The 27,677-nt window shown below is 38.6% G+C and overlaps 1 protein-coding gene across 1 annotated transcript in view; it reads left to right on the plus strand.

Annotated features, from left to right (window-relative positions):
* Nucleotides 1-27,677, plus strand: part of LOC122792903 (CUB and sushi domain-containing protein 1-like) — a 4,548,980-nt gene that overhangs the window by 1,469,909 nt on the left and 3,051,394 nt on the right. The gene's annotated exons all lie outside the window — the stretch shown is intronic.

Consider the following 27,677-nt stretch of genomic DNA (forward strand, 5'->3'; position numbering starts at 1 on the left):
TTCAATGGGAAATTGGCTAGGCTTAAAATGGCCCACAAGGGCAGCTAAACTATTACTTACCTATGATCCTATGATCCTATACAAACAGCAGAGGCAAACAACTTCATAGAAAGAATACCTGCTTTTCCAGAAGAACCAATAATTTCCTGTACAATCAAGTTGGTTGACCTCTGAGTTAGCATGTGTAGTAAGCAGAGTATGAAACTAACTGCAGGGAGATACAGCCTCTTGGATAAACACTGTAATTATTTGCTTGTGTGAATGCCCCTAACTTTGCACCTGATAATATGAGGTTATACGTAGTTATACAATATACTCATGCAGCAAATTACACTCACTATTGTTAACTAATACTGGAAAATCCTGGAGAAGTGGAACAAAATAATTTATGAAAGATCCTAAGTGGCATGATTGCTAAATGCATATTTAAGAGATACCGTCCTAGACCTTGATATTGTTTCATTTAAGTTCAGGTACTTTATCATTTATGTGAGATAGTGTAACCTTAAGAGGTACAACTACAACAATAAGAACAATGATGTCACCCATGCTGGACTAAGAGAATGAAGTCACTCTTTAAAGAAAGGAGTATTACCTGTTTGTGCTTTCAGTTGAAGGTTGGGAACCTGGCTGGCAACTCTGCACCATAAAGCTCACTGCTAATCATTCTGTGGACCATTGTTCCACTGTTGCGACCCATAACCAGGAAAAATCCGAAAGGAGTAGAAGACTGAAATCATGTTAGTTACCACATTTTTTTAAATATAAAACTTTACACTCTGATGACTTGGCTTCTAGCCAGCAGTCAAGTAAGAAGGAGGGGAATCAGTCTTTTGCTAGTAAGGCCAGCCTACATGTAATGAAGGAAGCGCTAGTGCAACTTAACCATGTCAGAAAAGTAATGATGCTACTAGAACACACCGAATATGACACTGGAACTATATCCCTACTGCCTTGTGAGTAGAAAAAAATCCTAGGTGTATGCATTAAGAAGTGCTTAGGATAACAGTACATAGTACTGATAAGCTAAGGTATATGCTTACTAGTAAAATAAAAGTAACGCAAAACACAATTGGCAATATAAAAGTTCAGTGAATCCAGGGCCTTAGTCCAGGACCTTAGCCTTGTTGAGTTTTACCTTGTCTGTTAAATCCCTCCTTTAACAGGCAATTCAAACCCCAAAAGATGTCTATCAAAATACTTTACAGAAACAGAGAGAAGTTGTTCCAAGATAGTTACATACTGGAGGTTCAGTTAAGTTCATTCATATGAATATATCACAGAAACATCTATCGATTCTCATTTACACATTAAGCAGTGTTCCAAGGACATCTTAGAAAAAGTAAAGACATTCATTTTTTAATGTAGCAAGTAATTTGCCTAGACATTTAGATGTAAGAAAGCTGCCCATTCCATACATGCGAATAGGACCCTGGCAGCAGACATATTATTTAGATGTCTATGAGATATGCTAAGTGCCTAGCATTTTCATGCCAGGTAATTAATATTGTATCATAAACCTGAAAGATAACTTAAGCTTTCAAAGCCATTTTCATATTCTTTGCTAAGTACTTTACATGTCTGTGCCAACTTCTTCAGTCAGAATTATAGAGTGGTTCTCTGTCACTACAGCCAAATATTAATAAACATTATAATGAGAAAGGTGGTGACTGGAATGCAAATGGTTCACATCTACCAACAGATTTTTCCTAAAGAGCATATAAATATTAATGTACCACTATAGTAATTCATACACTTCATTGTGCCGGGGTAAAAAACTATCATGAATGAAACGAAATTAAAAAAAATGAACACTGCTTACCAGACCCTAATTCATGACTGCTATCAGAAAGTATGCACCACAAATCCCCACCTTTCCTAGAGGCAAGTCATGGCTTTCAACAGCTTTTTTATTGAATATTTACAGAGATAATATGACTAAAGACAAAAAAGAAAGACAAGAAAAATTATAAGTACCATTTCAAAAAAATGGTAATAAGTATGTGAATATGTTAGGCTGCTGAAAGAGATAAAATTGATTGGCTAAATTCCGAATGGGAGAAAGTCTCAGGGATCAGATTTCCTGTTAGCAACAATATCGGCATTCATAATAAGATTAACAATTTTATTGCATTGTTTCTCTACCTCATTCAGGCTAAAGGATTCAATTTCTAGCCTAAATAACCAAAATTCCAAGTACTGAAGGCCAGGTAAGGTTTTCCTAATTTTCCATGAAGCAGCTTCACTGATTTGAGCCCAGAATTCACTAATCCTTTGACAACTCTCCTAAACAGTGTGCTACTCAAACAAAGCCCCTAAGGCAAAACAGCATGCCCAACACAGTCCCACTCACTAGGTTGAATAAGGAGAAAGTAACAGTCAGCTGCCTGTCGGGTGCCAGGATCCGACACATAACACATGCACTCAGGTTGTTCAACAACAGGTACAAATGTGACTCTGTCATTGTACATGCAAGTGTGAATGACCTGAGATATACCTCCCTGGATTACATTGAAAAAAGACATGAAGGAGCTCTCGGCTTATGTAGCCCAGACGGATATGACACTTGCCCTGAGCAGCATCCTACCATCACCCAGAATGATAACACAGTACAAATAGAAAATTATTGATTTCAACAATTGCCCAAGTTTCTGGTGTTTAAGAGGATTCAGTATTTGTCTGCCTGGAATGAAATGATTGACAGACCTCAATGCTTTGCCAGAGATGGCCTGCATCTGTCACCCCTGGGCTTCCGGACTCTGGCCAAGGCTCTTGTCACCCCTATAGTGCCTTTTTTAGGTGGTGTTCCAAAGACTAAATTACCACTGTAACAGCTACAAGCAAATGCAATCTGAGGGGCATGTTGCTCAATACTAGAAGTCTAAATCTCAAAATGCACTCACTCAAGGCACTCCTTAAAATGGAGAACATCGACATTTGTGCTGTAACAGAGATCTGGTTCAAGGCAGCAGAAAGTATCCCTGCACTACCAGGCTATAACTCATTCCACACCTTTCGGCTCCAGAACTTGGACCGAAGCTCAAAAGGTGGTGGTGTTTCCATATTCATAAAGGATGCGCACACCACCAGACTGGTAGCCCGACATAACACATCAGAGATACTTCAGGTGCAGCTAACATTGGGTAAGACAGCGATTCAGATCATAGCCTGCTATAGGTCCCTAACTATGTTCCAAGACACACAATCCATGTTCCTAAGCACCCTGGAGAATATTAGGATCCAACATAACACTCTCTTACTAGTCGAATTCAACTACCCCTCCATTAACTGGGTAAACTACTCATGTACCAATACACTTGCCTAACGTTTCCTGGAGTTCATTAATTCCAATGCCCTGGACCAGCTCGTTCTTACCCCCACTAGAGGTAGCAACATCCTTGACCTGCTCATTACTAACATTGGCGACCATTGCTATACACCAATAATCAGCTTCTCCCTGGTTAGATCCGACGACAAACTAATCACCTTGGAAATCCACATCCCTCCCATCCCTCATCTCACAGCAAAGGTAACCACCATGAAAAATTTCTCCAAAGCTAACTTTGAGATCTTAAAAACAGAGGTGGCTAACTTCATGGCACTCATGCACATGGAGAGCAGTTGCGTGACCGCAGAATCATACACCAGTGCACTGTACGGACATGTACACAAATGCATGGATCTCGCCATACCCAATAGAAACAAGACACTCTACTCCAAAGAAAGGAAGCCAATCTGGTGGTCCCCTGCCATAAACAAACTCTACAACAGAAGGAAGAAACTGATGCATAATAAGGTGAAGTCCCAAGACTAGAAAAACTCCCTTATCTGCCTCAACAAAAAGTTGAGATCCCTCATCAAATCCTCTAAAGCTAGGTTTGAAAACAGAATTGCAGCAGATAGTAAAGACAACCACAAGGCCTTCTGTAGTTATGTAAAGAATCTCCACAGCAATACCCAGGTTTGCTCTGAGCTAATGCACAACATATATTGCCAGTATACAATACAGAGACAACAGATATTGCCAGTATACTGGCCGATAGATTCAGTGCCAACTTTACTCACCCCATTCCAAAGGACCAATCACAAACCATTAGTTTACCAGGCACCCAGTATTACTGCTGCACAGGTTAAAACAGCACTGTCCAAGGCCATGAATACAGCTTCTATGGGACCTGACGATATCTCTGGTTGTGTTCTACATGAACTACAGAGTGAACTGGCACCTTGCCTTCATGCCCTGTGCAATTGCAGCCTCAACTCAGGCTTTGTCTATGCCGAATGGCACACTGCTACAGTCATCCCTCTCCACAAAGGAGGAGTGACTACAGACCCTGGGAACTATCTCCCCATTAGCCTGATGAGTCTGATATGCAAAGCTATGGAACGTGTCATCATGGACCTAATAAACAAGGATATAGGGAATCTCCAAACTCTGGATCCCACACAGTTTGGTTTTGTGAAGGGTAGATGATGCCTGCTCAACTTGGTTGACTTCTTTGAGTCAGTCACCAGAGCTGTGGATGAAGGCACGGTGGTTCATACAGCCTACCGTGATCTGGCCAAGGCTTTTGATGCCATTTCCCACTCAGGAATCATAGAAAAACTCACTAAGCTTGGCATCAACCCCTATATCACTAGGTGCGTTGCAAACTGGCTCACAGATAGAACTCACAGTGTGAAAGTAGCTGACTCCAAGTCAGACTGCCGATTAGTCACGAGTGGAGTCCCACAGGGTTCGGTTCTGCATCCTCTCTTGTTTGGTATCTACATCTCTAAATTCCAGACCACCAAGAAGGGACTCTGGCTGACAAATTGTGCAGACAATTGCAAGTTGGGAGCTATTATTAACGGTTCCCATTCAGAAGCCTGAAACATCATAAGCCTGAAAATCAAAATCCTGAAAACAAAAGCCTGAAAATTCAGAATCCTGAAAACTCAAAATCCTGAAAGCCCAAAATCCTAAAAGACCAAAATCCTGAAACTCAAAATCCTGAAAACACAAAATAGACATACTGATGTCATTGTGGCATTGCTATTGTTAGCCCTGTGGTGTTAGGTCATGCGTTGGGGTCAGGTAAGTGTGCGGTTGGTTTTATTTTAGGGTTAGGGGCGGTTTAAGTGAGTTAGGGTTAGGGCAGGTTAGGCATGTATGCAATAGTGACAAATATTGGGGTTAGGCGGTTTAAGTGAGTTAGGGTTAGGGCGCGGGTCAGGTGAGTGTGTGATAGTGACGGACCTTAGGGTTAGGGTTAGGGTCAGGGTCAGTTGGTAGATATTAGTGTCTTTATAGTGACATATTAGCATTATTTGTGTTTTCAGGATTTTGAGTTTCAGGATTTTGGTCTTTCAGGATTTTGGGCTTTCAGGATTTTGAGTTTTCAGGATTCTGAATTTTCAGGCTTTTGGTTTCAGGATTTTGATTTTCAGGCTTATGATGTTTCAGGCTTCTGAATGGGAACCATTATTAACTCCCCAAGTGATGTTGACATCCTACAGAATGGCCTCAAGGTGACCAATGATTGGTGCGAGAACAATGGACTTAAGCTCAATGCAAAAAAATGTGTCATCATCCCCTTTGTGAAAAACCTGGTTCCCATGAATTACCACATTGATGGTAGTCCACTGAACACAGAAGGCATTATAAGAGATCTGGGAACACAGATTGACAGCAACCTCTCTTCTGATCACCACATTGCCACTGTGGTCAGAAAGTCTTTCAATGTGGCACATCTCATTACTAAGGGTTTTGCATCCAGGAAGAAAGAGGTCATTGTTTCCCTCTACTCTTCCCTCATTAGGCCATTCGCCGAGTACAATGCCCCATTTGGCATGTACCTCACTATACACCTGCAACAACTGGAGAGGCCACAAAGGTACCTCACAAAGAAGATCCTAGGCATTAAATACTTGTCCTATATGGGCAGACTGAAAAAACTCCGACTATTCTCTGTCTCATATCGCCTAGAGGTGATCTCTGCTTGACTTACCAAGCCATGTCTGACCCAGCTCTGTTAGAAATGCTACATCTAAAGAAATCCCAATCCCTCTGCACCACATGATCCAGAGACCTCAACCTCATTACTGTAATTGACAGAACATGCTGGAGGGACAGGTACATAAACCAAAGACTGCTCATGCTGTGGAACAGACTTCCCATACATGTCAAGCAAAGCACCTCGCTGACCATCTTCATGAGATATCTTGATGAGTGGATGGGAAACAGAAAATTCACCCCGGGGATAACTCCAGTGTCTCTATTTGACAGAGGCACTGGGAACTAAGGTTAGGTGACACTATGCAAGGGTAATCCTATGGCTAGGCTTGTAAAGCCCCCCAGGGCCATTAGCCTAGTACACACCTATGAACTTACAAACTCAGTACTATATGTTAAATAAAATACATTACTTACAGAGCACCTCCAACATTTGCTGTATTCCATACAACCTCTGTTATGTATTCAAACAAGGAAATTATGCCACTGATGTAACAACTTGCTCCATGTGAATGCTAGTTGAGGGATGGCTTGAAACATTCTCCACTCTCCTAGGTTATTTTTTTTAAGTTTAAACTAGTTTGCTCTTCCTTGGTAATAATGACCAGTAAAATGTGACAGTTGTTCCATTCCTGATTATCCCTTTATCCAACATTCCTAGTAAGGTTAGTATCCTTTTAGGAAGTTTTAGAATTTTAATGCCATAGAAAATAGGTCTGAGTTGTAAGAACTGCCAATGTTTTGCATTTTAACATTTAGAATTCTGTATACATTGTTGAAATTTTGGAAATTCACTCACATTTCCATGCACAATATTCTTTCAAAGGAAATTTGGGTTTTCCCAGGTTGTTCCAGGTTTCTCCCATATTCCGAAGGAATGTGGTAGATGGATTAGTGAGACTAAATTATCTATAGGTTTATGTGTATGTGTGTGTGTGTGTGTGTGTGTGTGTGTGTGTGTGTGTGTGTGTGTGTGTGTGTCTGTGTGTGTCTGTGTGTGTGTGTGTGTGTGTGTGTGTGTGTGTGTGTGTGTGTGTGTGTGTGTGTGTGTGTGTGTGTGTGTGTGTGTGTGTGTGCACCTGTGCATAAGTTCGAAACACAAAAGGAGGGGGTGTATTCATATTCATCAAGGATACCTACACCTCCAGGTTAGTGGTGCAGCATGATATCTCTGAGATCATCCATGTGCAACTAACATCGGGCAAATCTGCAATGCAAATTGTGGCCTGTATCAGATCACCCTCCATGACCCAGGACCCCCACTCTGCCTTTCTGGAGACACTGGAAAACATGAAGGTCCTACTGAACACCCTAATATTGGGTGATTTCAATTACCCTACCATTTACTGGTAAAACTACTTGAGTACAAACTCCCAGGCTCAGCGCTTCCTGGAATTTATCAACTCAAACTCCCTGGATCAGCTGGTAAACTACCCTATCAGAGGTGAAAACATATTGGACCTGGTCATCACCAACATGGGCGACAGGTGTTCTGCACCAGAGGTCACTGGCTAGATCAGACCTTAAACTAATCACTCAGGATGTCCACACCCCACCACCACCCCCAACCAAGGAAACCACAGTGAAAAACTTTTCTAAAGCAAACTTCACCTTACTTAAAACAGACGTGGTAAGTTTCACAGCCTCCACGCTAAAGGATAATGCTGCCCAAGATGCAGAATCCTTTACAAATGCACTCTATGAGCACCTACAAGGATGCATGGATCGTGACATCCCTAGCAAAACCAAGACTCACTCCCCTAAGAGAAGGAAACCAGTTTGGTGGACACCTGCCATAAACAGGTTATACAATAAAAGGAGGAAACTAGTTCAGAAAAAAAGCAAATCCCAAGAAGGAAAGACAACCCTGATCAGTATCAGTAAGAAACTAAGGTACCTCATAAAATCATCCAAGCCTAACTTCGAAAGAAAAATAGTCAAGTATTTGAAAGATAACCACAAAGCCTTCTTTAGCTACGTCAAGAATCTAAGTGGCAACTCATAGATATGCTCTGAGCTAGTGCAAAATAGCACAAAATAAACTGAACCTTCTGATATTGCCAACATCCTGGCAGATAGATTCAGTGCAAACTCACCTCCAAAAGGGCCCACAACAATATCGGAAAAGTGTAGTGTACTGAAAATCACAGACGCACAGATGAAAACAGCCCTTTCAAAAGCCAAAAACACAGCATCAATGGGGCCAGATGATGTCCCAGGATGCGTCTTGCACGAACTACAGAATGAACTAGCCCCCCCCCCCACCTAAACATGCTGTTCAACCTCAGCCTCTCCACAGGCTATGTGCCCATACAATGGCGCAAAGCAACGGTTATTCCGCTTCACAAAGGAGGGTCCACAACTGACCCTGGTAACTATCACCCCATGAGCCTGACTAGCCTGGTATGCAAGGTTGTGGAGCGCATCATCATGGAACTCATTAACAAAGACTTTGGGAACCTCCAAACTCTTGACCCAACCCAGTTTGGCTTTGTTAAGGGCAGATCATGCCTAAACCTGCTTGACTTCTTTGAGACAGTCACCAAGGCCATAGATGAGGGAAAGGTGGTTCACACAGCCTACCTTGACCTCACCAAAGTGTTCGACACCATTCCTCATTCAGGTATTATAGAAAAACTCACCATCCTGAACATAAACCCCTACGTCACAAGATGGGTTGCCAGCTGGCTTACAGACAGAACTCACATGGTAAGAATAGCAGGCTCCAGGTCCGACTCTAAACCAGTCACAAGTTGTGTCCCACAAGACTTGGTCCTGGGACCCCTACTGTTTGGCATATACTTCTCAGAAGTACAGGTAAACACAGGAGGACTATGGGCTAACCAAGTTCGCCGATAACTGCAAACTGGGAGCCATAATTGACTCTCCGGCTGACACGGACATCCTCCAAAAAAGGCCTTACTGAGACGGACAACTGGTGTCAAAGTCATGGCCTCAAGCTAAATGCCAAGAAATGCGTAGTCATCCCATTTGGGAAAAAACAAAACACTCACGAATTACCATATAGGTGGCAAACCCCTTAATACAGAAGAGGTAATAAGAGATCTGGGGACCCAGGTAGATAGTGATCTCTCCTTTGACAATCATATTGCCAAAGTAGTTAGGAAATCCTTCTATGTGGCCCACCTAATTAGTAAAGGGTTCACATCTAGAAACAAAGAGGTTATAGTGCGCCTCTACTCGTCACTCATCAGACCCGTCATAGAGTACAATGCCCCATATGGAATGTACCTCACAAGACACTTCCAACAGCTGGAAAGACCACAAAACTACCTTACCAAGAGGATTACTGGTCTCAAACATATGTCTTATGCAGACCAACTGAAAAAACTCCGGCTGTACTCAGTTGCATATTGCTTACTCAGAGGTGATCTCTGCCTGACTTACAAAGCCATGTCCAACTCAGAATTGATGGACATGCTCCACCTAAAGAAATCCAAGTCACTGCAAGCCACGTGCTCTAGTGAGCTAAACCTCACCACAGCAATAAATAGAACATGCTGGAGGGATAGATTCCTGTCAGAGAGATTCCCCATGCTTTGGATCAAAATTCCTAACTACATTAGGCAGAGCTCCTTACTAAAACTCTTCAAGAGAAGCCTTGACGAGTGGATGGTTAACAGAAAATACACCCCTGAGATCACTTCATTGGCTCTGCTTGACAGAGGCTCAGTTAATTAATCAATGGGGTGGCAAAAGACGACACACTCTGGCTAGGCTTATAAATGCCCTTGGGCAGATAGCCTAGTACCTACCTATGAATCTATGAACCTATGAGTCACTGTAGGAGCTGTATAATAACTCAGAAGTAACGGATGGATGGAAACATGTCAACATATTTCAAAGCAACATAAGGAACACATATTAGTGATGAGTAAAATTCTGCTACTTAAATAACAGTCCAGCAGGTAGAGTAAAACCCAAAGCTTAAACTAAAAAAAAAAAATGGCTGCTTAACAAAATCAGTACAGCAGAACTCTTTCCGTCACATTCCCAAAATAGAATTGCAACACTTGTTAAATCAGAATGGGATATTCCTGAATATCTACTTAAGAAAATGGGAAAGTATTCAAGTTTCTGAGCTATTCTCTTTATTTCCTCAGCTCATCTTGTCTGCTGGATCAGTGTTCAGTTATCTGCTTGTTAAGGACTTTTAAAAGTTGAAGGTACTTATTCCTTGGATTCAGTAAGGATAGACCCAGGTTGTTATAAATTAATTGCTACTTCATCAACAGCATTGTTTACTTTTGTACTGTTTTTATCTGTTTTCTTGCTCATTTCTTTATTTATATATATTTATTGCCTTTCATTACTGGGAAAGTCAGACTGGGCACAAGATCCGTTTTCAGCAGAGGCCCAGGGAAAAGGAGTCTAGTAAGAACAGCATGTGACATTTACACAGATATGAGTATGGCAGTTAATATATGCATATACATACAACTGACATTTACACAATTAACATAAGTACTGCAATATTATGTACACACACACACACATACACACACACACACATATATATATATATATCTAGATATAGATATACAGGTTTACTATCACATGTTCGGCACTACTGTGGCCGAAAGTGCATATATCTGAAGAAAATGTTCGGAAATCACAACACCGACCACAGTAAATGCCAAACTGAGCATTTCAGTGAAGTCGAATGTCAAACATTTCAACTTCACTGAAATTCTCTTAGCCGCTAAACATATTTTAACATGTTTTGCAATGGGGCAAGCCCCACTGCACCCCCTACATCCCCCTACGTATATATGCAAACTCCAAGATTGCACTACATTGAGGAAAGGGTACATTTCCCAATCACCACTATAATGAGATCTGCACTACACTGTCAAACTTTGCTATAGCGGCTGTTTGCTGTTTTAAGGTTCAACAATATAGGTTCATAGATTCATAGGTAGGTACTAGGCTATTGGCCCTAGGGTCTATATAAGCCTAGCCAAAAATGAATCCTGGCTTTCGCCACCCAAGAAAATTATTTTCCTGTGCCCCTGTCAAGCAGAGCCACAGAAGTGATCCCCGGGGTTAATTTCCTATCTCCCATCCAATCATCAAGATTTTTCTTGAAGAGTGCTAATGAAGAGTTCTGTTTGACATAGATGGGTAGTCTGTTCCAGAGTATGGGAAATCTCTGAGACAGGAATCTATCCCTCCAGCATGTTCTGTTTATTGTGGTGACAAGGTTTAGGTCCCTAGAGCGTGTAGCTCGGAGGGATTGGGATTTCTTTAAGTGGAGCATGTCCAACAGCTCTGGGTTTGACATAGCTTTGTATGTTAGGCAGAGATCGCCTCTGAGTAGGCGATATGCGATGGAGTAAAGCTGGAGTTTTTTGAGACGATCTGCATAGGGCATCTGTTTGAGGCCAGTAATCCTCTTTGTGAGGTATTTCTGTGGCCTTTCCAGTTGTTGTAGATGCCTTGTGACGTACATACTGAAAGGGGCATTGTACTCTATAATGGGTCTAATGAGATGAGTAGAAGGGGAAAAATTACCTCTTTTTTTCTGTATGAGAAACCTTTTGTGATGAGGTGAGCCACGTAGAAGGATTTCCTGGCCACTGTGGCAATGTGATTATCAAAGGAGAGACTACTGTCCACCTGTGTCCCAAGGTCTCTTATCACATTTTCGGTGTTAAGTAGACTACCAGCTATGTGGTATTTCATGGGTACCGAGTTATTATCAAAGGGGATGACAATACATTTTTTGGCATTGAGCTTCAGGCCATGGCTTTGATACCAGGCATCTGTCTCAGTGAGGCCCTTTTGTAGTATGTCCACATCATTAGGAGTTTCGATTATGGCTCCTAGTTTGCAGTCATCTGCAAACTTTGTTAGCCAAGGACCTTCTGTGCTAGCCTGTACTTCAGAGAAGTAGATACCAAACAGCAGAGGACCTAGGACTGAACCCTGTGGTACTCCACTTGTCACTGGTCTGAAGTCGGATTTGGAGTCGGCTACTTTCACAGTGTGGGTTCTGTCCATGAGCCAGTTGGCAACCCATCTTGTGACATAGGGATTTATACCTAGTTTAGTGAGCTTATCTATAATTCCAGAGTGGGGGTAGTGTTGAAAGCCTTGGCAAGATCTAGATAAGCTGTGGGAACCACCTTACCCTCATCTATGGCTTTGGTGACTGCTTCAAAGAAGTCAATCAGGTTTAGAAGACATGATCTGCCTTTTACAAATCTGAACTGGGTAGGGTCCAGAGTTTGGAGACTACCTATGTCTTTGTTTATGAGTTCCATGATGATACGTTCCATGGCCTTGCAGACCAGGCTCATCAGACTAATGGGGCGGTAGTTCCTGGGGTCCATTGTGGCTCCCACTTTGTGGAGAGGGATAACCATCATGGTGTGCCATTCAGTAGGCACAAAGCCTGAGGTGAGGCTATGACTGAACATGGTACTTAGGTATGGTGCCAGTTCATTCTGTAGTTCATGTAGAACGCAGCCTGGGATATTGTAAGGTCCCATGAATGCTGTGTTCTTGACTTTGGAGAGTGTGTATTTTACCTGTGCAGCTGTGATGACAGGAACTTTGCATTCTTCCTGTATATTTATTTATTTATTTATTTATTTTTTTAAATTTGTTGACCGGGAGTGTCCGACTGGACGTAGGTCCATTTTCAGCGGAGGCCCGGGGAGAAAAGCTCCACAGTTAAAATAAACAGACAGTATTTACATTGGATTACATAGTGATTAGCAATTTACATAGCAATAACTTACAATATATTTATAGATGAAGAACATAGTACATCTGTAGACAACTAGAATTTTTATCTGTGAAGTGCATGCCGGACATTAACAAATGTTACAAGAAGAAGAAGAAGTTCGTGCTGTATAATAAGTACTGGCTTATGAGCATCTGAGCTTGCTATAATCAAGGTAGTTAGTGGAGTGGAAAGAAAGGTAGTGGTTGGATGGGGTGGAAGATATTAGAGTGGGAGTTGCAAGGGCATAGCCAGCACATTTTTAGTTGCACTTTTAGTAAAGTTTTGAAGTGGGTGCATGATGGTATGGAGGTAATTGTGGGTGGGAGTGAGTTCCATAATTTGGCTATGGCGCAAGAGAATAGTGCTTCACCAGCAGAGTTATTGGCTTAAGTGATCTGCAAGTGATTTTTGCTGCTGGATCTTAGTGGTCTGGTGGTACAATAGGGTTGGAGTAGATTCTGGAGGGATGGGACATTTAGTGGATGGTTTACTAGTTTGTGGGCGAGTGAGAGTTGATACCACTGAAGGAAGTGAGATAGTTCAAGCCAGCCCAGTTCAGCAAGTGAGAGACAGTGGTGACTACAGTAGGATGCCCCTGTGGTGAATTTGGTGATTTTGTTGTAGCAGGTCTCTAGCTTGTTTAGTTCACATTGCCTTAGGTTGGTATATATTGGAGAGGCATAAAGTAGGGTGGAGATAAGGTTGGAATTTGCTGTTGAAATCTTTGCTGCTTTGGTGAGAAATTGCTTATTTCTGTATAACGCTCCTAGTTTTTTTGTGGACTTTTTTATAGTCATGGATATGTGAATGTCAAATTTTAGTTTATTGTCTATTTCCACTCCTAGCAATTTGGTGTGTTCAGTTGGGTATATAGTGGTGTTGTCTTTTGCTGTGATGTTAAAGTGAGAGTTGCTTTGAGTATGTTTGGTGGGTTGGAAGATGAGTAGTTTAGTTTTGTTTGGGTTGAGTATTAATCGGGCATCAGATAACCATGTTTCTACAGAGGAAAAGGCTTCCTGTGTGACTTTTTGCCGTTTTGGTAAGGACTGGGCTGAGCAGATGACGGTCGAGTCATCTGCGTATTGTATGAGTGTGCCATGTTTGGTGGCAGAGGCTAGATTATTGGTGTAAACAGAGAAGAGTAGGGGGTCCAAGGATGGATCCTTGGGGAACCCCTATGGAGACAGGTAGTTGGGGAGATATGTCATTCTGCCATACAACGGATTGTTGGCGGTCATACAGGTAACTCTGAAACCAGTTGGTGACCGATTGTGAGAAGGATAGGTTATTGAGGACAGAGATAAGTTGCTTGTGTGGGACCATGTCAAATGCTTTAGAAAGGTCTAGGAAAGTAGCAGAGGAGAGATAACCATTGTTTTTATGCTGAAGGATAGTGTTAGTAAAGGAGAGTAAGGCAGTGGTGGTGCTATGGTTTGGTCAGAAACCATGCTGAGTACTGGAAAGGAGGTTGTTAGTAAGGAGGTAGTCTGAGACCTGAGAGTGCATGCATCTCTCTAGTATTTTGGAGAGTGGAGAGAGAGAATAGCTATGGGGTGGTAATTGGTTAGTTCTGTGGAGAGTCCGCCTTTGTGGAGGGGAATTATATGTGATACTTTCCACAGTGTGGGAACGTAACTTTCTGACAGAGATCGGTTAATCAAGATGGATACTGGGTAGGCCAGCGCATCAGCTGCGATTTGTAGGTATTCACTTGGGAGGCTGTTAGCTGCTAATTTGGTGGGTTTAAGTTTAGTTAAGAGTGTTTTATGTTGGAGGTAGGTACAGGAGAAAAAGAGAAGGCAGTGGGGAGATTGCTAGTTGAAGGTGTGGGTTGGAGGGGAGGGGGGTTGTGTTGTTTAGCTAGTGATAGTATGGTTTGGGTGAAGTGTGTGTTGAATGAGGTAGCAATATTTTCTGAGGAGTGAGGGATGTTAGGAGGAGGGGTACTGACTTTACCTGGGTGGAGGATGGAGTTTATGTAGGACCAGAATTGTTTGGGGCTGTGTTGTGAGGAGTCTAGGGCAGACTGATAGTATTGGGATTTTTCCTGTTTTATTAGCTTTTTGACTCTATTGCATAGTTCTAGGAATTTCTGTCTAGCTGAGGGGGTTTTGGTTTTGTGCCAGTGCTCCCAGGCTTTATCTCTGTTTTTCATTTCTGACTTAGTGGTTTTCTGTAGCCATGGGGAGGGTTGTGCTTTGGTTCTGGAGAATCTTATGGGGGCATGGTAATTAAGGATGTTCAGCAAGGTAGTATTAAAACATTCAACTGCATCATCTAGACTGAGGTACTTTAGAGGATGCCATTTACATTCTTTGAGGGATGAGATGAATGTGAGTGGGTTAAAGTTTAGTTTTTTACGTATTTGACGGTAGATGACAGGTTTAGCTTGGTATAGGTATTTTTTGAGTAGGAATGGGGTGAGAGGGGGGTAAAGTTAGCACTGAATCTATTTGCCAGGATGTTGGCAATATCAGTTGGTTCTGTATATTTAGTGCCATTGTGCTGTAACTCAGAGCAGATCTGAGTGTTGCCACTGGATTCTAGTACTCACACTAATGGTTCTACTACCTGATTTATGCATGTACGCTGATCACACATAGTGCGATTGACTATGTGATTGTAAACCTATATATATATATATATATATATATATATATATATATATATATATCTACACTGTATATATATATATATATATATATATATATATATATATATATATATATATACATATATGTGTGTGTGTGTGTGTGTGTGTGTGTGTGTGTACAGAGAGAGAGAGAGAGAGATGTGTATATAGATTATATATATCTATATATATATATTTATTCAGGGGTTTTCAACTAGTGCGCCAGGGCACACTGGTGTGCCTTGAGAAGTCGACAGGTATGCCGCAAGATTTTTTAAAAATGTGATTAGCCTTTTAAAACTTAAGGCTTACTTCACTCACCTGCTGTTGCTGCCATCAAAAATGTCCATCCACAACCCAACAAAAGCCACTTTGCCCCCATTTTATTCTGAATTATGTAACTACAAGAATTATCACGAAGGCGAGGTACTGTGGCACAGATGCCTCGACTAGCCCAAATACAGATGGGTACAAAACACGGCGCTGCCATCTTGGCTGTGCTGAAGGACAATAGGGCCCTATTGGTGGAGGGACTAGCGACTGACGTAACTTGTCCTGGATCTGTATGCCTACACTATGTCATGAAGTGTAAAAGGATTTGTTACAATGGTTCAAAATAGAATCCTAGAATTCTCTGTACTTATTGTTTTCTCCACAGGGAAGTACTAACATCAAAGTAATTGGTACCCGAGCTGAAAAAAGTATTAGACAAGAATTTCACAACTGTCAGTTATATAAAAATGGAAGCTTCTCACGTGCAGCTTTTATAACAAACAGAAGTTAACAACATTCCATACAATATTAACAACAATGAAATTCCAGCCCCAGATTTCAATATTATATGAAAAGACAAGAAATCTAGAAAGGGTGGAGGAGTAGCTATATAATTTAAAAATCACCTAATTCTAGACAACATAGACATAAACATTCTTCAGTTTGACAACACTGAACTTATCTTTGCCAAATTAAAAATTAATCCTAAAATGCACCTTAATATTATTGGTTATATCCCACCATGCTACTCTAAATATCTAATTCTCTCCCACAAGAAACAGTTCTGATGGGAGACTTCAATATTGATTGGTTTAACTATTCCTCAGAAAATCCATCTTCCCACATAAACTTCTATGGGTTTGCTCAACTCATCACCTCCCCTACAAGGACTGATAAATCTTCCAAAAGACAGTCAATTCTTGACTGGATTTTAGTTAACATCCCCTCTCAGGCATCTCAACCAGGTTGTCTGCCAGTCAGTCTAAGTGACCATCAGTCAACCTTCCTTCCTTCTTAGGACTCGGACTCAAGTCATGCAACCCACCTTCCACTTAATCAGAAACAGAAAAAATTCTACTTAAATAGCTTCATCGCCACTCTAGTTGTAAATGGGAATCTCTCAGTTACCTCTTGACAACACAGTTAACTCATTCCACAACACATTCCTAGATATACTAAACTCCCATGCTCCCCCTAGAACTATCAGAGTAAAGTCTAAGTATGCACCCTGCCTAACTAAAGAATGTAGATCCCTACTCAAGGCTAGAGACAAAGCCTGGCAACAATTTCAAAAAGCAAAACACAAACAACTAAGCAAACATATCTAGAACTTCAGAATAAAATAAAAAAAATAAATAAAATCAGAAAAAATAGGCTATCACAAAAACATCCAAAATAAACATAACCCCTCCAAAAAAAATTCTGGGCAGCAATTAATAACATACTTCAACCAGGTAAATCCACCACCCCTGCCCAACAACCAATAACTGATAATACTGAAACCAAATTTAATGAATTCTTAATAGAAACTATCCAATCTCTATCAAATTCTCAAGGCTTTGACAGTAACCCTACCTCTCTCGCCCCCCAGAAAAGCACCGAATTCCAAGACTCCACCTCCCACTTCAACCTACACCCGGTATCTGTAATAACTGTAAAAAAAACTACTTCAAAAACTTAAACCATCAACTCTACCCACTGACAACCTTTCCACCAGATTTCTTACAAAGTGCAGCTGAAGCAATAGCCTACCCAGTAGTCATACTCATAAACCATTCAATATCTGAAAGCCAGGTACCCATAATATGGAAAACTTCCCACATTCTACCACTACAAAAGGGAGATAATTCCACTGAACTTACCAGTTATCGCCCAATTGCCATCCTAGCTTCCTTATCCAAATACTAGAAAGAGCCATGCACACCAAACTAATAGACTACCTTCTTATACACAAACTACTATGAAACACCCAACATGGCTTCCGTCCCTTTCACAGCACCACCACACCACTGCTGTCCTTTACTAACACTAACCACCATAGAAACAACAAAGAATTTGTATCAGACATATTTTTAGACTTATCCAAGGACTTTAACATGGCCAATCACAATAAACTGTATGTGTGCAACCCTCTCGATTATTTCATTAGCAACTGTAGCAGTATGAGCTATGATGGGACTTTTTTCTATGAAATGCATATCTTCTAATTTTGTATTATTTGTCATCAATATAGTATCCTGTATGTTTGTTAAACTTCTGAAAAGTCTGTAACTGGAACTCTATGTATGCTAGTATATGTTGACATTATCCTTGTAACTGGTGGTTTTCTACCAGGGCCTGCACTGAAGAGGGACCTGTGTCCAGTCGGACTTTCCTGGTAAAGAAAAGTCAAATAATTAAATAAAAAGAAGTTAGGTGGTTATGTTGTTGTCAAGTTCTATTAAGATTTTATGAACTAAAAGAGTAAGTTCTGTTTTTTTGACAACCCAACAATCTCAGTTAGCTGATTTTTTTCAGTGATAAGCTTTAATGCAATAAGGTTGCATTTCTTTCTGATTTGTTTCAATCTTTGAACACACTTAATAAAAGGATACAAGGAGATTGTGAAAATATTATTACTTCCACCAACAAAATTAATGCTTTCAAAGGAAAAATAATGCTTTTGATAGAAAGAATCAGAAGAGAAAATGTAGTAGAAATGTTTGAACTAACAAAACGTTGGAAACTGGATGGAAGTCTTATAGATCTAACTTTACCAACTTTAAGATTATTTAGTATAAATACTGAAAAAATATTTTCTCTCAGTTGACATATCATCCTTGGATTGGATAAGAGATCCATTTGTCTTAAATGCCTGCAAACTGACAAATTTAAAAATTACAGAAGAGGATGAGTTGACATAGATAGGAAATGACAGAGGATTACAACTTAAACATTCAAAACCAGATAACTTCATTTTGGTTATCTCTTAAAAGTGAGGGTCTCAATATTACAAAAAAGCAATAAAAGCACTTCTTCCTTTCTCCATGTCATATTTGTGGAAATCAAGCTTTTCTGCAATGAATAATATTAAGAACAAGAATCAAACTGCGATTGGAAACCATGGAAGATTTAAGAGTATGCCTGTCCAAAATTCAGCCTCGCACAAAAGACATTCTAAAACAACATCAAGCTCATCTCTTTAAATATTAAATGCAAGTAAAAAAACGGAAAAGATTTTCTAAATCAATCAAAATTATACCTATTTTTTGTCAGGCAAAAAATAGAATATATATTTTGGTGTGCTGCAAGCTTTTTGCAATTAGTTTATGTGTGCCATATCACTATATACACCCCTACAGATGATTAAATTTCCAAAAGGCCGACTGTAGTGCAATTTTGGAGTTGGTATAGTTAAATAGCTGGGGGCTTGGGGGGGGTGCAGCTTCCCATGGGGGTGCAGGGAGGCTTGCCCCCTGCTAACAATGTGTTGTTAATTTTTTGTGTTATGTTCTGATACGTCTATCATTGAGAAAGGGTCTTGTACCTGAAAGCTTTGTGTTTGATAAAGGTGTGTTTTTTACCTCAACTTTTTCGTTGTGCTTTGTACTTTTGACTCTGCAGCAGTATATACTTGATGTTTCTGTTTGTAACAGGTGTTTGAAATTCCAAAAGTCGATCATATGGTCTCTGCCATATGAAATTCACCCTTTTGGAATTTCGATCATCTGTAGGGGACCCATAAATATATTTCTATCAGTATCACTATAAATATACACAGATTAACCTCTCCATTCCTTCTCAACTTTTCTTTGTTGTCTTTACACTTCTTTCATTCTGTAGCATTACTAGCAAATGATTCTTTGCCCCTTTTGTAGTGAAAATGGCAAATGATGATTCTTGACTATAGCTAATGACACTAGCAAGTTAATTAAACAGCTGGCTATCACTGGGGATCTATAACCATGAGTGGACTAGGTATTCTGAATCAAGGCAGGTCCATGTTGACTTCAGATGTATAAGTGTGGGCATAAATCTGTGATGAACCTAAAACTGATCCTGTGGGATCAGTGCTGTATACCATTTAATAAATTGTATAAATAAGTGACAGTTGATGTCTACATAACATAAAGCATAGAAAGAAATTGAACTTTTAGTGTCATCTATGCCATAGACAAAAAAAAAGATTAGGTCATAAGCAAAGATACAATATAGTTGCTTCCTCAAGAATCTGTTTAGTGTACTGGAACATTAAAGAATTTGTTTTCTACCTTGGTAGTTTGTGGATTACTTGGATTTTCCTGGTGACCAGTGTGCCTGAGTTTTTATATTCTCAGTTATTTGTGTTTTGTACACTCAGTTATTTTTCACCTTTTTGCTGCTTCCTCAAGAATATTCATAAAAGTTATTCAGGCTTTGCTGAGATTATTGTTAGTAGCCAGTACTCTGTATTACTGTTTAACCTACTTGTGTGGATAATACTATGGATTTGATGAATTCATCTTTAGATCAAAGTACTCGTCATTCATATATTAAGGGAAGCTCACATTATTCCTCCTAAAAAGAGGGCTTAGTACAAAGAGGAACTACCCAACATCTTGGTTATGTCATATCGGTCAAGCTGACAAGAAAACTGAGATTCTGGTTATGTTTTATTTTAACTATGCTATGGTGAAGGTGTTGGAGAGATTTTAAGGAAATTGGAGTGTATCTTTGGGTTATTTAAAATACAGAGCCATTTTGTAATGGGAACCAAAATGGTAATGCAGGATATGTGTGTGTGAGGGAAGGTTTCATTTCATCTCAAGAAAAAGTTTGTGTTTGCACATTTCTCATACTGAACTAGAGTTTCCAGGGGACAACATCATGTTGAAGTTCCTCTTACCTCTGACACAGAAAGGAACATCTAACATCCTCCCAAAAGAAGAGCAATGGTGCCAAAAGAAAAACAGATAGCTGATTTCAGGGGCTCAGGGCTAAAAATAGGTATGGGTTGAGGTACAGCACTCGTTGCACACCAGCCAGATGAAGTAACTGAATATGGCAATGGCAGGGACTGACAGGCATTAGCCCAACATGAAGGTTAAAGTGTTTACATGGTACACAGGTTGATTCTCACATTTGGGAGGCATGACCAAGCTTAAAAAGGCCCCCTGGGGTCATTAGCCTAGTAATTATCTTTGAAACTATGAATTTATGATGTTCAGAATAGTGCTTAAAAGCACTATATTTGCATTTAATGTATGTCTCATAATTGGAATGTGTCCTTATGTTTTCTCCCAGTTTTTCCAATTTTTCCCTTGCTTCTTTCCCGGTTTTAGTTTCCTGTGCTTAGCTGAGTGTCCGTGTGAATGGGGTGCAGTTCAGAGGTGCTCATAACTGCTTGTTCAGCTTTTATCTTCTTGTTCATTGCTGAGTGACTGTTGCATACCCAGATGGTTAGCAACCTTCGAGATAAAAAATAAATTATAAGTTCAAGTGATTGGACAGGCCAGTCATCATATGAACTTTGAACAACAAAGACTTGAAACTGACTCTTGGAGTGTTTATTAAATATGTTTATAGATACTGTATTCTACAGTAGTTTTAAATTATTAACCTGCCTAGGGGGCTCCCCAATTCCCTTTGGGTTGTGTTACCAATCCTAGCACTTCCTGCTATCTTTTGTTCTATAATTGCCCACTTTAAATAACATGGTAGCTAAAAATGAAATCACTGTGGCCATACTCTAGATAAGACTGGTCAGATAAGACCTTTTGATAAACTAATCAGTATGCCCTAAAACTGTAGGTTTACACTAGGTTCAAAGTATTACACCCCTGTATAACACTACATTAACACTGTACCTGTCCCACTAGAATGCTGTGAAAATACAATTCAACAATCCCATTTTGATGTGGGCACAGAATCTTGCTTCAGAATATAGGATCAGCTTTTCACATGATCATTTCCAGAAAAAATCTATCCAAAAATCTCAGATCATCTTACACTTACTCATTGCAACTAATAAAAATTGCAGTCATTCGCCTAATCAACTGGATGACATGCATCAGTGGGATAACTTAGCCTGACTCCTGCAACATGACTATATCATATTAAACTGACTCATTATTTCTTCAGTTTAACACATTTTCCCATTATATATATTCAAAAGCAGCAAATAGATGAAAAAAGTGTGCAGAACAGACCACCAGCAAAAATCCAAATTTATTTAAGCGCTTTTTGTCAAGTTTCTGAGAAATAAATAAACCTGGATTTTTGCTGGTGGTCTTTTCTGCATGCTTCTTTCATGTATTTGCTGCTTTTGAGAGGTTCTACTTTGAATATATTCATTATATGCATCCCATACTTAATGTATGTTATTTTAATCTCATTCACTCACTCTCTGTTTACTTCCAGTTCTGTTCATACACAATATCTTGCACCTTTTCCATTAAGATAGCTTCTCCAAATGTCTTTTCATTGTGCTTTTCTCAATACACAATGAAAGTCACCCTCCACAAAAACAAAAATCCCATTAGCTTTCCTGTCCTCTGCTTTCCTATTCCAAACTTTACTATTCTCAGAAACAATATTTCTTCAGAGTATTGTATTGTTATATTAAACAAATCCTTCGTTTTGCACCTATTTTTCATCCAAACTATTCTCTGCCAAACCACATTCACTTTATTAGTCAATGCTATATCTCTACAAATATATTTTCTTAACTTGCTACCTAACTTCTTTTTTTTACTTCACATTGACCCAACATCTACATCAAGCTTCTTTCTATTCTGTTTTTTCCTCTTTCCATAAACCTGTCTTCACACCACATAAAGTGCTGTATACATTGTATATAATGTAACTAGTATGCAGAACATACAACTTAACAACACTGTGCATGTCACTGCCTATCATCATCTTCAGCCCCATTTCTCCCATTTTTACATGAGGTTGGGGTATCACATCAACATTAGTCAATGTGACCAAATCACTAGAGCCAATTCTTACACCACCGAACATGTTACTGCCAGTACCTTGTTATAATTACTCGAGTTATTCAAGAACATAGTACACAGTTACATAAATAGATTCTACACACTGTCTTTAGTGCACTTCCAATCAGTATCATGATTCACAAACATTTCTTTGAATGAAGAAGAAGTGCACATCGTAGACAGTGTTATACTATGTGGACCAGTACTTCAGATGTAGGAGACCACTGTTAGCATGACAGCCTCACACAGTGCAGCCAAGAATAGCAACTTATCAAGGTAGAACATACTTTATTTAATAGTTAATTTATTTTGCTTTATTTCTCTGCTGTTGACAAAGTTAGTCACACTAGGATAGTAGTTTCTTTTCAGGGGAGACCCAAGATTGCATTTATACTGCTAGGGAAACTTTGACCATGACATCAGAGAACTTCCCCTACTCATTTGTGTATGGGGATGCTGTATGAAGTTAAACTTCATGCTTCTGGTCCAGGTGTGAAGGCAGCTTGAGAAGGAGGGATGAATGGAGGATATGGAGGTCAGAGAAGGCTATGGCAGAGGAAAAGCCGATTTCTCTAAATACAAGAATGATATGGCAGCTTACAGGTTGGAAGTGAGGGTCAAGAAGGTGCAGGCAGGTGAGTCTGCAAATGAAGGCACTAATGAAAAAGCGAAAGTGGTTGAGCTTTCTCGCAAAGGTAATTCTAATGGTGGGCAGTTGAACTATTCAGAGGAGATTTTTCAAGAGAATCTCTTCAGAGATGAAGTTTCATTGTAGGAATGTGTTGTTAAACCCTCCAGTCAGGAGATTTGTAAGAGTTGTTACTTTTGGATTTTGTGAATGTAAGTAAACTGGAAAGTGGTAAAGATATGTCCTGGGGATACTTAATGGAGAAAATATAACAGGATGAAGAGTCGGCCATAAAAGGAAAATTGTATGTGAAGATGGTGAGGTCAGGAGTGGAGAATAAGAATGAAGATACATGTTCAGAGAAAAAGAGACTTTTTATGTGTGTATTGAGGAAAAGGAAGATACTGAGCTGGACAGATATAAGGTATGCGACAAAATAATTTCACCATTAGGAATTAAAGCAAGCGAGGTAAGAATTTTTATACATATAATGAATAGGCATTCTGTGCCATTATTTTTGAGACTGGTCAGGTAATGGAAAAAATGTTAGAAGAATATGAAAAGAAGAAAAACAATATGCGATGAATGCATACATATTAAAAGCTTTTTATCGAGAGACGAAGAAAAAGATTAATATACAATGTAGGACTGAAGTAGATAAGGAGACTTTAAAAGGACATTTATTAAAGTTATATAAGAATGTGTTGGATATGTCAAAAGAGTATGATAACAGAGATTTGTAGACTGAGGTGTGGGATTGTAATGTGATTTTGAAAATTGAAAATAAAAGCTGTGTGCATTTTTGAAAGAGGTATGGTAAAATATTGGGGTCAGCCTAAAACATGTTTTTTTATGTGGTTACAAATGATCATTTAATTAGTAATTGTACTAAAAGAAGATGTTTCACATGTGGAAAAATAGGACATGATGCAAGGAGTTGTGAATTGAGATGTTATAAATGCAATAAAAAGGGCATTCAGGGAGAATATGAAAAAAAGGAAATGGGATGAAGGTAAATTTTGTAGAAATATTAACCGAGCAAGATCAAATGAGTGAAGTGGAGCAAAATGAGTTAGAAATAGTGGAAACACAAATAGAAATTATGGATAAAGAAGAAGTTGTACAAAAAGCTAATCTGCAGGAAGAACTTAATACAGGAAAAAATGAAGAAGAATCAGGATTAAGAGGCAGTGATGATGTGAAAAGGAATGCAGCTAAGCAAAAAAGAAATTATGTTGGTAAAAGAACACAGGGGTGGAAAAGGAAAAATACAGAAGGATTTAAAAAGGAAAAATAAAGGGAAAAGCTGAATAAATATTACTTTAAGGTAGAATTACTTGCAAAGTCTTAGCAATTAATGTGAGTAGTTGTAAGAGGTTAGACAGAGGAATAGGGATTTTGGAGTAGTGCACGAAGCAAGATAATGATATTATCATATTAAAAGATATTAGACTCTTGTCTCAAATAGAAAGGTATCAAACAGAAGTGTGGAGGAGAAAAATGTTATCTGGAATTTTGGTAGGTAGTCCTGTTCAGGGATACTTATATAATTATACAATTAAAGTATTAGATGTTACATTTGGCATAACAAATAGAAGTACAATTATTGACGTAAGATGGATGGAGCATATTAGTAAACTTATTGCAATATATGCATATAGGCCATGGTGATGCAGTGGTTAGTGTTGTCGCCTCACAGCAAGATTCTCTCCGGTTCGATTCTCAGCTGCAGTACCTTCTGTGTGGAGTCTGCATGTCCTCCCCACAATCGACTGAAATTTAAAAGACATGCAGGTAGGTGCATACATATGTGGGTGTGCCATCTCTGAAGGCTGGGTGCCGGGATGGCAACTCAACACCATAAAATTCACAGCCAATCATAAGCAGACCAGAGATCTGCTGTAGCAACCCCTAACCAGGAAAAGCCGAAAGATTTTTTATTGCGGTATATGCATATGTAACAGAAAAGGAGATAGAAGAAGAAATATTTAGAAATATCATCCAATATGTAGCAGTTAATATGGAGATTATTGTAGCAGAGGATTTTAATTGGAGTTTAATACAACAGAATAAGAAGGCTTATGATGTTAAACTAGAATGAGACATTATGAAATATGGACAGTTAAGAATTTGGAATTTACAGACATGGATATATATATAGAAGATGAGATAAAAGAAAAGAAATAGGTTATTTTCTATTATCAGAAAGTTAATACTAGGAAAACAAAATGTGTTGATGACAGTTTTTTTAGACCACAGAGCAGTTTGTATTTCAATAAAAATAGTGAAAGGTCTGAAAAGGGTGAATGAGGTGAAATGGGATGTTATAGGAAAAGAAGATGTTATGAAGTTATGGCAGGATCATGTACAGATGTAAGAATTTTGCAGAGATTGGTCTGAGTGGTGGCTAACTCATTCACTCCAGTGGAGCTCTGGAGGTTTGCACAGTAACCTCCAATGAGTGGAGCCTAAGCTTTTTGATATAAACAAATTATGTCTTTACATTTCAAACAAATGTTCATATCTCTGGAACTATAGGAGTTGCTAAAGAAGTGTAAATTACTTTCTCTTCAGTACAAACTATTTTTATAATACTAGTATTTTTTATGTTCCAAATCTTAAATGGAATTTTATAAGTTACATTAAACATAGTAACTATTATGTTTGCAATATTTTATAATCAACTGACAATACTCTGGCAACCAATCAAGCTGCATACATACTGTTAGTAGCATTTTGTTCACACAGGTGAGAACTTTCATATGACAGTAACATGTTCAACCTATGATACTTGGTTGTCGAGATATTTAGAAAAGCATTACGTTTGCAACAATATAAATAAATATTATATAAACAACAATTAATATTGCTTTATCTGCACTAGGAAGAGTTCAAATATCAACACAGGTGCATTTGCTATAGTGTAAGCTTTAAGGAGAACTATTTTAATACTTTGTCTGTAGCATAGTTTTGAAATTCTTAATGCAAATATGATCAAGCCATATTTGACTTCTAGAGGCATCAATAAGTTGTGACTGCAGAAACACCTACATGCTTCCTCCAGCTGTAATGAGTTAAGTTTTAAACTGAAATATAAAAAGGGATGTGTGACATGGGAAAAGAGAAAATATAAATTGAAAAACCTAAGTATAAGAAGTTAAGTCAGAAGACTATTGATTGTTTAGAAAAAAAATGACAAAAACTTCTTTATTAAGGAACAGAATTATATGAGTTGAATAAGAAAAAAAATAGAACATTTGTTGTATAAACAAATATATTTTTGCAAAGCAAAAAAGAAGAAATTGCACCAAACTCAAGTAAAATAATTAAAGAGAATAATAGTGTCATGAGGGAAATGAAGAATTTATCAGGTACAGTACATAATACACAGAAGAAAATTATGGATGTAATAAAATAATATAGTAAGACATTTTTTAAAGTGGAAAGGGATGTACAAGGAACTGAAGGTATGTACATTTACAGATAAGGTCAATAAAGATTTGGAAAAATAAATAATAATAGATGAATTAAACAATTTGTTCAAAATAATGAATTTAAATTCAATAGCAGGACCAGATATAATATAATACAGGATGTATAAAAATATGACTGTAGAACCAAAAAAAATGGTTTGTAAAGGTATTAAGTGAATTGTTAAACAAAGATTTTATGTATAAAGACTTATGTGGGTGTGTTATTAGATTTACCTGGAAAAAGGTGAGAAGAGAGAACTATACAACTGGAGATCAACAGTATAAAATAACACAGATTATAAACTTTTTATAACAAATTTACAAAAAAGGATGGACGCGAAAGTGGGTAAACTTGTAAATGAATATTTATTTGGTAAAAAAGAGAAAAGGGCTCAATATTTGTTATTAATTATTAGGGAACTAGTATAGAATATAGTGCATAGAAATATTTAGGTGAAAGTAATATTGGGGGATTTAAATAAAGCTTTTGATTCAATTCATCATTGTGTATTATGGGATATATTTGAAGTAGATAATGTAAGCAATAATATTAAAATGTTTGTATTACAGCATATAGGTATAATGTAGTGAAGGCAATGGTAAATTGGTGGCTAAGTGAAGATATATATTTAGAGAGGGTTATTAGACAAGGTTGTCCACTGAGTGGCATATTATTTGTATTAGTAATAAGTGTGATATTTGCATACATGAATAGAGAGATGTAAGTAATGAGTCATATTTCTAATGAAGGTATACAAAAGAAATAAGGTGGGTTAAGCATGACCTTATTTGTAAAGCAGTTGCAGGAGATTATTCAGGTAATAGGATTTTCAATAAATATAGACAAAAGTCATGTTAGTAGTTGAGAAGAAGAATGATGGAATTAAATTTAATATGATAAAAATTAAAGTTTTTGTAATTAATTTTGTAAAGCAAGAAATTATTGAAACAATATGGAAACAGAAA

The sequence above is a fragment of the Protopterus annectens genome, chromosome 2.part0 (genome assembly GCF_019279795.1).
Source record: "Protopterus annectens isolate FY-2018-M chromosome 2.part0, PAN1.0, whole genome shotgun sequence".
In the NCBI taxonomy this organism is placed as follows: Eukaryota; Metazoa; Chordata; order Ceratodontiformes; family Protopteridae; genus Protopterus; species Protopterus annectens.